Genomic DNA, 13,336 nt, shown 5'->3' with positions numbered 1-13,336 from the left:
AAAAACTGCTGAAATTTTTATCATCAGTGGGAACAACTCCATCTATGACCTAATTTCATATCCCTGTATTTTACCATGGGCCTTCATTGTAAAATTACATGCAGGACGTCTGGATTATGTTTTATAACCTGAATGATTCAGTGTGCAGTTTATCTTATTTACCCCTTTATGAACAGACGCCACTGCAGCAGTCAGCAGTATCAATGCTAATATTCAAAAGGATGCTAGAATTCAGTAAACATCAAATCAGAAAGTTAAGGAGTTACAATGGCTGCAGATCCTGTTTGTCTAATTTTGTGTTGCACGCTGTGATGTGGTTTTGCCCTTGGCACTGTTAGCCACTTCAGCACTTTGGACCGGCTGGCAGGCTTTGGCATCGATGCCCTGTAAGACGACACAGGGGAGACAGGATGGTATCTGTGTGAAAGCTAAGCACTGTCACTCACCTTGGACATTTGCTGAGCCTGCCGGGCTGGCCCAAGATGTCTGAGAGTTACTGACCCATCCTCTCACCCAAACAAATCAAGCGGTTATGTTGACATAAAAGAGCTTTTATATAAAATATAAAAGCTCCAAAATCTCTAATAACCCCACTAATATTTAACGTTTACTCTCAGACGCATAACAACTTTTTCTCTAACAAAATTATGTTTTAGTGTGTAAAACCTCTTTTCATCTTTTAAGGTTATATAGAGTTCAAAGTCAGAAGAAAAACTCAAATCACTACATAATAGCCTATTAAAAAGCCAGTTATTCCCTTCCTTTAGTGTAAGATAGTCCAAATACACTTTGTACACTTATATTACTTATGTTAAATAAAAATAAAAAAATAAAATTACTACCCATGCAATTTCAACATAACTCAGTTTTTTTGTAACTTTTTTTGATATTCATTGTAATTGCTTTGCAAAGAAACACCGATGTCATGAATCACATAAAAACATCAGGAAGCTTCCTTTGCTTTGCTGTGGTATGGGTAACATAGTCAGTAAGAAGGCTGCAAAAATGTGAATGATCTGGACTCCTGACTTAAAAATGCAATTCACAGAGCCTCTCTCCTGATGTGAACAGTCTGACACAACAGCTCCTGGTCCAAGATACAACGAAAAGCTCCAAAGTTTTGCCTTTCTTATCTGCAATATTCAAACTTTTGAATAAAACCCATCCAAAGTTACAAGCATTTTCTTCAATTTGACTTTCTTCTTGAAATCTAAAACTGCCAACATTCAAAACTCCTCTGGTTTACTCTGAAATTGTATACAAAAGATGGAGGAAGCCATTATGATGTCATCCATCGGTGGATGATATCCCAGAGTGAACCTCATGCTGAGCATTTTCATCACCGTCATCTTGATGTGCATAATCTTAAAGTACCGCCATTCACCAGGATGACACCCTAAGGCATACCCTTTATGGGGGTTTTATTGGTCAATGTTACATTACATTACTTTATAGGTATAACATCAAACATGGCAATAAATAAATGCAAGGGAACCTTATATACTTGAAAATAAAATAAGAAAGCAGTAAGGAAACAGTAGGATGGGGCTAAGTATCAGTATCACGTATCACTTTCTCTAGGGACACCATTATCATTGTGCTGTCACCAAATACCAACATTTCGAATAAAACACGCAGACACTCTAAAGAGAATTCTCCACTAATGTGACCTACTGAGGTCCCACACACACACACACACACACACACACACACACACACACACACACACACACACACACACACACACACACACACACACACATATACACACTGACAGCAAAATGCAGCTGCTAAAAATATTTTCTTATTTAGTTATTTACTTAGATGCCATGATGTATCAATTGCTACAAAATCAGTGCAATACCATCGTTACTGTGGGTAATGTGTGATGATATTATCATCTCAATCGTGACTCTATGATTACCCACATTAGTAAACAGTAAACATCTCTCTCCCTTTCTTGAAGCCAGCTTCCTGATCTTGAAACTGGGGCAGGCACCGAGTCTGAGGGAAGTCACTTGTCTGCCTAATTTATTTAACCAATCTTGATGTGGCAGACAGAGGAACCTGATGTGAGGGCTGCAGAGAGAACAACTGCTCTGCAAAAAGTTATAACGAAGCGTCCAGGCCCACAGTCCCACCTGTACCGTGTCAAGTAAATTGTTTATATTCTTCTAAGTGCGTTATTAAGTAAAGTGACACCAGTTTGGGGGTTATATACAGTCTGCTTCTGGAAAGTTGTCATGTGAACACAAACCAGAGAAGCCACTGAGCACAGACAAAAGAGAGAATGGACACATTTTCTGTTCATTTTTAAAGTGGTGTTGAGCAAGAGTTCTCCAGGCTTTCTGGAGGTCTTATATGTTTTGGAGGGGTTTTTGGACATTGGCTGCTTGGCTCCAGTGTTTATCTTTCTTATATGTGTCTATACATAGAAAAGAATCCATTTTAAATTGTGTCTGTACACATTTTACTACTAGCAGCCTGTAAAAGATAAATAAGTAAATAGATAAATAAAGGCAAACTTTGTTCCCATTTCTTTAGCAGAACTTGTGAAAAATATGAGAGACAAACAGAGTCACGTGACCTCAAAGCTGGTACAACTGTGAGTGTCTACAGCTTGGAGCTGCATTTCACACAGTGGTATTGGGAATGGTGTTGGTGTGAAAACTGATGGAAATACGGAGATAGAAAAGTGTCTTCAGATTTTGATTTACCCTGAATTATCATCTGGAAAGGTTTTGATTAGCAACAGCTTCATTTTTCAACAAAAGCAGTAAAAGCATGAATAGAAGAACACACAACAGAGCACTATCGGCCAACATCCAAAGCGTTTAATGTCCTTCAGGAAGCCTGGAGAACTACTCCTGAAGACTACTTAAAGAAACAAAGAGAGTTCAGGCTGTGCTGAAGAATAAAGGTGGTCACACCAATTATTGACTTGCAAGCTCATTAGAACTGAACAAACTTAGTTTTTGCCTTCTATACTATATTTTAATGTATGTGTGCAGATATTTCAATAAATAACTGTATCTACTTTCCATTTTCCTATAAAAAATATAAAGAAATGTCAGGTACTGTATACTGTACGCACATGTATCTATCTTCTCAGCTATGCCACCACCCATGATGTTTAAAGCAAACGCCTGCATACTTTCCATGAAAGTATGCAGACATGTGAAAGTGTTTAATCACTAAGCTTCTAAAGATTTTCATACCAAATATTGACTTTTAAGCCTATTAGAATTGAACAAACTCTGCTTTTGCCTTATGTGCTATATTTCCATGTATTTTTGGACATGTTTCAATAACATATTGCACCTATTACACCTTTAATCAAGAAATTCAGATTTTTTTCACAGTACTGTTTTGTTTTTGTGACAAATGTATGGATGGAAAATGCCCCTAAACTAAGAAAAAGGTTTTAGTAAATTTAGAGAAGTAAATCCAGAAAAATGCGATCTGAGCTCACCACCTAAAGTTTTACTGTGGGCGTAAAAAAAAAAAAAGCAGCAAAAAAGAAAAAAATGCCATTACCTTTGAATTATGCATTTTTCCTCTTGTCTGCACAACAGTCTGTCATGACTGCAAACTCTCCGGAGAGACAAGGAGGTGTGGGAATAAACAAGGAGTCGCTGGAGAAGCACTTTGTTAGAACAGCGCTTCACGGACAGCTGAGCACATAGTGAGACAAAGTGATCTGAAAGCCAACAAACAATTTAGAGTTCAAACTCAGCAAATACAGCCAGCATTATGAATCCAGCACATGGGCCTAAACATCTGCGGTAGCAGTTGTCAGCTTTCGTTTGAGGTGGTTGTCAATGTGCCATCTGTCTTAGTGAGCACTAAACGCTTCTTCTACTGGGAGAAGAGAGGGGAATGAAAGAGTTGGCTCAGCTGAACACTCAGTCAGAAACATTCCTTAATGGGAAGTGCTTGACTGAAGAGGCAGAAATCAGAGCACTGAAACACACAGACAGGTATACACAGCAAACACAGGGTTATTGTACCTGTGTCAACACCACACCTGCAAGGCTTCATTGTGGACCTGCATGGCCTATGGCATAGGAATGCGTCCTAAAATTGTGGTTTTCTTGATATCTCACTGGGGAGAACATTCACACAACATCTATAAACTGAGAAAAAGGGAGTCATTTTGTATTTCATGTGCCACAAGGTTCAAGAACTGCTTAGCTTACAAGTGTGCCACACATGTAAACACACACGCACACAGCTGCTAGTTGCTGTAATGTGTAATGGGTCATGACCAGATCTGTCAACAGCTCTGCAACCTGTGGGAAGACCTGTTGATACAATGAGGAATGAATGGACCTGCAATGTGTCTTTGATCCCCTGGAGGATCAGAGTGATGACCTGCTACAAGGAAACCGGACTCTGTTAAACAGTGATCCTGCACTGCTACGTTGAAATAGACGAAGAAAGTAAACTAGCTGTCATCTGTGGAAGAATGAGCAAGATTTTTACAGCTTTTAATTTCTTCATATGACTACTTCTGTAACTCATATTGTATATCATCAATACCTACAAAGAAAAAGTGAATATTGAGTGTTCAAATGTATCCTCTTATCTAAATGAGTTTTTGCCATCTTACATTTGTGACTTTGGAGCATCTCTACATCTGATTGGTTTGGACAAAATGGTTCGCACTTAGTGTCTTGAACGATACAAATGTAAGCGCATATATAAAGTAAATAAGAGAATAAGTATATTTTATTACATTTGTTTCTCCGTGCATGATCAACTTTAAACGACAACAGGTGAAACAACTGTAGGCAACGCAAAGTGGATGATCCTGAGTTAAGCCCGTCCACTTGATGAGTGGGATTCACTCATCAAGCATCACTTTGTCGCTGATGGTTGATCACTAGTGGACATTCCTGTAGGTAACCCTCTCATTTATTTACTACCTTGTCATCTGTCAATGAGTGCTATCCTGCGCTCTCAATCATTTGCCTCAACATTGAGAAAAGTTTAAATTGGACCCGCCCACTTTGCAGGTATTTCGCCCATCCTCTCTTGAAGTCATTGAATGTAACTGAGTTCCTGTGTGGACAGGGCTTTAAACTTTTCTCAACTTTAAAATAAGATATAGAAAATACCTACCAATAATCATAAAGGACTGTACACCTACAGCAGCCTCATGGCTACAGGTAACCCATCCCACGAAGCTCCTGGTGCACAGTCTTTATGCTGATGTTAATAAAAGAGGATATGTGGAATGCTGCAGTTACTGAGTCAGCAGAGCATTCATGACTCTTACACACTAAGCACCTCAACATACCTCACTCGGAAACTCTGTTCTTGACTTTATAAAATCGGCCACTTCTCAGCTGAGCTGAGATCTATTTCTTTCAGTGGAATTGTTCTCCTGAGCACTGGCATGTCTGGTTGATGATCTATTATGCGTGTTGATACTTGAGTTGTGCTTTCTGTTTAGTAGAAGTGAATAATGATTCATGAGTTAACCTGACTCGATAACTCCATCTTTTTTATATATGCTATGTTCCACACTGCAATAATATCAGTTATAGTTGATCATGAAATATCTATGACAACTGGACCAAAAACACTTGAATTCAAAGATTAAGAGGTGCAACCCAATACTTTTGGCCATAAAGTGTAGAGCAACCTCGAGCCTAGAAGCTACCAGTTGTCAGCAACAAAGCGATGTACATTGAGCAAAGTGCTTCCTTTGCGATTGCCCCTTAAATCTGGTTTTCAAACCTAAAAAACAGAATTTTTGAAATCTTAGATTGGCTTTATTTATGGGTGAAAATAAGCTTTGGTTATTTTTTTCTCACTAAAACCTTTTGCAGCATGCCTGCTAATTGGCTGTGTTGAAAAAGCTAGATCTATCTATTTTCTTCTATAATTTTCAAGGTTGTATTCCTGTTTGATAATTATAAAAAGCAAATCCTTTTGGCACTTTTGTTCAAATAACAAATAAAAGATGACAGCAAAACATGCTTGTGTAAAGCAGGAGAGGACAAAACAAGTCTGGATACCTGAGACTAAACAAAGTAAGCAAATGTGTTTGTTTGATGTCCGAACATTGGCTGATAGCTAAATCTTGTTATTATGATTTATTATGATGAATAAATAAGGAGAAAAGGAGAATGTGGAGAATTCTTTTCATGCTGCAACATGAAAAGATTTTTTTTCACGTATAAATCGTGTTTGCAGGTTAAGCTGGCTTTCGGGAGCACACTGGATGTGCTTTGCCCTATGCAAAGCCCAGTGGCTTAACAGGACCATAACAATCAAACAGTCATTTTGTGTAGCTTAGGCCAGAGCCTGCGGGCTGACTGCAGGCAGCCTACAAGCGTAACATTGAGCAATAAAGGATCCAGAGTTTATGTCATGCTGGCACATACAGCACAGAGCGGGACCAAGCTTTTCTCTTAAAATTTAACTCTTCTGTTTTAACCATCAGAGCTAACTAAACCATCCCAACATTGATAAGTGGTGTTGAGAAATGCCACCGCATTAATGGTTAAAAACAGTGCAAAAATGACAGGTTACCAACAAAAGCCATCATTCAGGAATAAACTAGAACCCAGTTTCAGCCAAAACTCTCACAATCTCACAGCTAGAGAGACTACAACATGATCTTCCAGACAAAAAATAGCTTATTGTGAGCTGTGTCAGCAGTGACATAGACACGCACTCGGCTCACAATCACAATATATGTAGCCTTGCTGAAAACAATACCTCAGGCTCCTTTATCAGCCACTGATTTGATGTTTTTCGTCTGTAGCCCTTCAGTTTTTGGGCTGTTATTGTATCATTGATGAGCTAGTGCATGGTGATGTGTGGATCTGTGAACAGAGCTAATGGAAAGAGATTAAATAAAAGCACTGATGAGCAGACAGAGACTGAAGCCTTGTCACATCTGCAGTGTCATCCACTTAACTCTGATGGCAAATCGCATTTCAGAAGAACGAGACAAGAGACAGAGAGGTAATAAGTGAGATGAAAGAGAACGTAGAAAGCAGACCAGTCAGGGATGATTTGTGAAGAAGCCCCATCAGAATGTACGCACTGGCATTGGTCCTAAAAGGCAATAGGCATACCCCGCCTTCTTCACTGCTCTCCCTTGACTTCTAGTAATGGATTTACATTCTCAGGACCGGTGTGTACAAATCTACTAGATGCACATGCATACAAACACACGGCATATGGAGGTTGCCAAATTACCGAGCCATTCAGCTATCAAAAGAGACACCTCGGATTCATGTCACTGCTGTGTTTTGCACACTGTAGCCAATTACAAATAAACCGGTGCATCGTCTATCTCTCATTTACAGATCGACAGACAAGGCGGCTATTTTTACCTCTGCAAAAAAGCAGAAACTGTTTTCACACTCCGCCAACTGGAACTGTGCCTTTCATTAAGGAAATCTATTTAGAGCTGAGCAGGGGAGCGGCAAAGGAGTGGGGGAAAGATGAGCACTGATTAAATCTTTCAATGAAAATGTTTGAGGCTCTCTCTGTTATTTCATCACCGCACAGGCCAGGCGCTTTGCAATAAAAATGAGGCGGAGTGTATTTTGCTTTCAGGATCCTGAATCGAGACAACACACTTCAAAAAGTGTTTGTCGTTGGCTCATCTCCAGGACTCAGCTGGTGTCAATCACATGTGTGCCGTTGGATGAGCAGGTCAGCAAACTGTGACCTCGCCATCTGTGTATGTGTCAGAGGCAATTAGGCTCATAAACACATCAGGATACTAAAAATAATGTGGATAAAAGAGAGAAACACTAATAAGTAAATTTATACACAGAAAGCAATTAGAAGCTAATTGATATCAAGGACATAAAAGGTACAAATACAGGGAAAAAACGCCTGTCCTGGAAATATTTTGGTCAAACATTGACCATCTGATCTAGTCTCAGATTTCTTGAAAATGGGGAGCGGCAAAGGTCCTTATGATTTATCCTTTACAGTCTGCGGGTGCCATTCTTTGAAATGATGCAGGCCTTACCCTCTTCAAACACAATACCTAACTACCACTAGATTCACTCACTGCTGTTGTCTCATTGTCTAAACCTCCTTCTGTTTTTAGTGTAAGTAAAACTGATGGGGCGTGTCGAGACATCCTCTCCCTGCATGCACCGCTAATAGCAGCTGAGGCTTCCCAGTTGGCTTTCCATTAAGTGCCAGTCAACTGGGTGGTGGACCATTCGCTCATTTACTCAGACAACATGATATCCTTGTTTCCTATGGTGTGCATTGTTTCAGATTAAGTGGCAACAGAGTTGCTAAATATCACCTTTAAGATTTTTGCTTGATAACTTGTTTATCTGCATACTAGAATTAGGTGACCCCGTGTTTGAATGTTACTTAACACTAATTATAAGATATGTGTCTGTGCAACGACAGCATCGGCGGCCAAAAATTAACGTTGAGCCAGAGCCCAAATCCAGTATATGATGCTAGGAGGCTACGCCCATCATTCACAAAGTTCGTGGTTTCCCCTCGATCAGTCATGCTTGACATCTTTTAGAATATACGGGTCATGAGGAAGGAGGCACTAACCAGCAGTTTACAGGAAAATATACACTAATGTGCAAAAGTATTGAGCCAGTCTAATTTATTTGGATTTTGCTACCATGTAGTCAGACTTGCTTGTCATTTTTATTGTTGTTGAGCAATAATTCTCCACACTTTCCTGAAGTTTTTCTTTTGACATATCCACTTCTTTGCTTATGTTCAAGTGAGAACGTGTTGCCAATCCCTATACCTGGCCATTTTCACTGTTAAATCACTTTACACCGAGCTGTGAATCATTGAAGCACAAAAAAGGAACCTAAATCAAGGGATGAACCTTTTTTTCTAGACTTAACAGACAACTTAGCAAAGAACCAATCTCTGTGTATTTAGGTATTTCGTTATTTGCAGCATGTCGCTAAAACACAAAATGTGTTCCAATTATTTAGCTGAATCTATTTTTTTAAATTCCAAAAATAACATCATCTGATACTTTTTCTTCACCAAAAACATGATTATTGAAGAGCCATTGATCAATATTTTTGTGTGCCGCGTGTCACTAAATAATTTGAGGAAACTGGACATGTGAAGGTGAAAAAAAGACACTACAGAAGATGAGCAGTATCTTCAAGCCACATCCAAAAGAAAAACAGCAACAAAAAATAATAATAACAATCCAACAAAGGCCTTGCTAGAGTTGGCCCTTCAGTTGATCCATCTATGGTTCACTGAAGCCTCATCAGAAATGGTCCCAAATGAAGGATGGCTGTCAAGAATCCATTCTTAAGGAAGTGAAACAGGGAGAAAAGGCTGAGGGATGCCAAATGACACACAAATTGGACTGAAAATCACTGGTAACAGGTCTTATGGAGTGATGAATCCAAACTTGACATTTTTGGTTCAAATAATCAGAGGACTCAGGAGAGAAGCCCAACAGTGAGAGTCTACAGCCATCTGGAAAACACGGTGAAGGCTCGTTCATTTTAGACAGTGGGGTTGGGGATCTTTTGAAATTGATGGATTTATGAATTCGGATTTGACCAAATGCAACACCATCTGTAAACATTGTGATTGGCCATAGCCTTATCTTTCAGCACAATGATTCCAAACGAACTGCCAGTGCAGTAAAAACATACCCTGACAGAAAAGCACACAATGGAACAATATCAGTCATTGATTGGCCTCCCCGGAGCTGTGACCTCTCTGGGATCATCTTTACAGAAAATGTGAAAGAAAAAAGGCAGCCAACATCCAAAGAAGAGCTTTGAATCTCCTTCAGGAGGCCCGGAGAACTGTTCCTGAAGACTACTTCCAGAAATAAGAAGAGTTCAGGCTGTGATGAAGAATAAAGGCAGTCATACCACATACTAATTTCAAGCTCATTAGAACTGAACAAACTTTGTTTTTTCCTCACGTTTTGATAAATAACTGTATCTACTTCCCATTTTCCAGGAAGAATAAAAAGAAATGACATGTACTGTATACTGTATCTCCCCAGCTAGACAACCTTCCTAAAAGAACTATAAGACATTGCTTTATGTGGCTCCAGTCAGTTGTTTTGGGATTTTCTTTGCCACCAACCATGAAGTTAAAAGGGAAACACTTTCACGGAAAGTATGCAGACATGTGAAAGTGTTTAATCACTAAGCTCCTGTGGGCGCATGCCTGGGGGATTTTCGAAGTGGCATTGGGAGCATGCTGTCAACACAAAGGCATCTGTGGACACACTTATGGATTGCACATAAACAAACACACACACAGAATCAAAGATGTATTAGTATTCACTGACAATTTATGAGAATTGACAAACAATCCTGTTGTGCGTCTTCAGTCGAGAGTTAGCTAAAGAAAAGTTTCTAAAGAAGAGGAAGACAATCTATGGTTTGTATAGATCCTGCCTTTACAGGTGCTTCATCTCATTTGAGCTGAGCCACGTCGCAATCAGTACATCTGGGGACTTCTACTATCAGCAATCGCAAACGCAGATATAGTCCCAGCCCCGGTAAATAATAACTTTGAGTCTTTGCTGTGTGTACGTAGCTCTTCGCAATCAATATTGTAAGAAAATCACCATCTAGGTCAAGACAGCTAAAGGAGAGAGACGCTTTTTAGACACTTTTTTTACCAGCGGGTTGAAAAAGAAATCTTTAGCGCTCCCAGTCACACATAAAAAGCCATCTGATGTGCCTTCCCTGGCTGAGCAAAACAAATGTGTTTCCTCCATTTTACCGTGTGATTTAAACATGCTTAATATGGTTTATCAAATAAATCCTAGACATAAACTGGATTGATTAAATCCACAGAAACCTTCAAAAAAAGAAAAAGAAAAAAAAGAAACATCATTATCTGAGCTCTGGTGTGCAAATCAGTCAGGGTAGAAAGAAGAATCTGTAAAGGGCCCTTTCTTTTTCTTCTGATGACATGTGCCGTGTGTAATCACGCTACAATGACTGCAGCCTTTTCAGATTTGTGTGTCTAGAGGACAAACAGAGGCTGGGACACTTTGATTATGAGGGAGAGCGAGGGCAGTGCAGCTGCTGTCCGCGCTAACAGCATCTCCTCTGCTTCATTAGATATCGCCTGTGTCTGTGTTGAGTCTCGATGTTTGTTTCAGGCGATGGGAAACATGAATCAAAGCATTCTGAGGTTTGCTCTCTTGCTTCCTGTGTGCAGAGAAAGAAAGCACTTATACAGCAACAAAATCCTCTCCAGGGACTGGAGAGAGGAGTGAGGGGGAAACAGAGCAACGCAGCACTTTGATTCCTGTCCCCAATGGTCTGAAATCCAGAAATGATAGCTGTATGTACAGAGTCACGTGGGAGCTGGTAAAATTGATAGGATGGCAAAGGGTTGTTTTTTTTTTACACAGCTCAAACTGCTTTAAAGAGTTGGGAGCAAAGCCAAAGAGTGAGGCTGAAAAGAATGAGAGAAAATGATCCTGTAGTTTCTTTGCTGTGCAAACATCACTGAGAGAGATGACAGGATAAAATGCGCGCTGTCGAGACCATACAGAGGTGTCAGGACTGATTAACAGAAAAGATGCATCATTGTCCTCAACATTAGACGCTGTATTTTTAGCTGATTTGTAACATCTAGTTATTAGAAGGTGAGATTTTCATTCGTGAGGCATTTTCAAGTTTACATACTGGGATATCTTTTAAAGAAACAAATGTATACAACCTGTCAGCCAAGAAAAACTGCTCTTTTTTTTTCGTTTAGAATCGACAGATGTTCTCAGCTGTCCTCAAATACGATGATAATATGTTATAAACGTGAAGAAAGGACTTTGTTACCTGTACTTGATTGACCTCTTACCGGTCAGTCCACTAAGTCATGACTTTTCTTTGTTTTGAAAACTTGTTTGGTGACCTGTTGCATGTCACACCCCTCTCTTCCCTTGTTCCACATCTCTGAACCATACATATTTCTATTCATTCACATCTTATATTTACCAAATAAAGTATCCAACACATGAAATAGACTTCCACACATACAGATGAACTTTGAAATGTGTATCTTTACTCATAAATCTTTGGATCTTGCTCTTTGTTTTTCAGTAGCTTTCATCTTTTGTTCCACATGCAGTAACACGGGCTGCCAGGGTGGATTAAAAGCCTTCTTTTCCTGGTCTTCAGTGGCCCATCATTTCTCTTGTCGCTTCACAGAAGCTGGGGGTCCCCGAGGTCAGCCCCTTGACAAATGGACCAACTCATTGTGTGAACCAAGAAGGAAAGGAGACCGAAAGAGTGAAAGGATATTTGTTGCTACCACGGTGAGTAGAGACCCTGCCATTTGCTTTTTTCTGACCGACGCCCACTTGAGGAAACTCCAAGCTGTGCAGCACACATGGAGACAGCGGCTTGAGAGGCCCACTTAATGCCGCCATCACTTACACACACACACCATAATCCCACGGGACCTCTGTCTCCCCCTTAAAAGTGAGGCTGACACGAGCCTCAGTCTCAACCCTAAAAATCCCAGCTGACCACTGCACTCACGCACACACACACATAAATATGCACACAATTCCCCACATGAGAAAGTGGGGGGCCCTATGCCGAGCAGGTGATGCAGTAGTCGCACACACTGCAAGCTGTGTGGGCATAAGTGTGCGTGTGTTTGTGTGATAGAGGGGGGCTCATTTGCCGTCTGTCAGTCCTGTCAGACCTGCTGCTTGCATGATCAGCCAGTCGCTGTTTCTCTTCTCCTGGGGTTTCTCGTTTGTGTGTGTCTGTGCATGTGTGTGTGCATGGTGGCATGTGTTTCTTACAAGACTGCTCTGACTCACAGATCAATCCATCCAGGTGTATCGTCCTAATTGTATTACTGGGGCCGATATCAGTTAATGACACAACCACCACAGCCCCCTCTTCTCCACGAGTTTGGTTTGACAGCGATTCGACCTGGTTACACATTATGCCGTCATACCCAGCGGGCGAAGGATTTAAAGCTGCAGTAGGCAAGATTTTGATCTGAAAATATATTTATCAACTCATCCTAATTCATAAACTGGGACTGGAGGGAAAAAAGACTCAGGATTCAAGTCAATTAACCCCACGAAACTCTGATGCTACTTTTTTGTGGAACTGATCAAAGTTTAGCAGTATTTTGAAACTATAAAAAATATTAAGTAGGCACTTGTGATAGCTGAACAGAAAATATTTGCATCATATTTCTAAAATCTAAATTTTTTTTTGTTGCTTTTGTATGTCATTTCCTTTACCAGTTTGCAAAATCCCCCAGCGCAGGTTTAAATCACTTCTGTTAGTGATTAAGCCACTGTTACAGCACATTTACAATGATAAGGTCATGATCCATGGGCAAT

The 13,336-nt window shown here is 40.1% G+C and overlaps 1 protein-coding gene across 2 annotated transcripts in view; it reads right to left on the bottom strand.

Moving 5' to 3' along the window:
- rhbdl3 (rhomboid, veinlet-like 3 (Drosophila)) overlaps positions 1-13,336 on the bottom strand; it is a 72,119-nt gene that overhangs the window by 55,628 nt on the left and 3,155 nt on the right. The gene's annotated exons all lie outside the window — the stretch shown is intronic.

Source organism: Copadichromis virginalis, linkage group LG6 (assembly GCF_057382275.1).
Source record: "Copadichromis virginalis isolate Kocher_CV1m ecotype Utaka linkage group LG6, C_Virginalis_male_GT1.1, whole genome shotgun sequence".
Classification (NCBI taxonomy): Eukaryota; Metazoa; Chordata; class Actinopteri; order Cichliformes; family Cichlidae; genus Copadichromis; species Copadichromis virginalis.
This window is presented reverse-complemented; position numbering and strand designations above follow the sequence as displayed.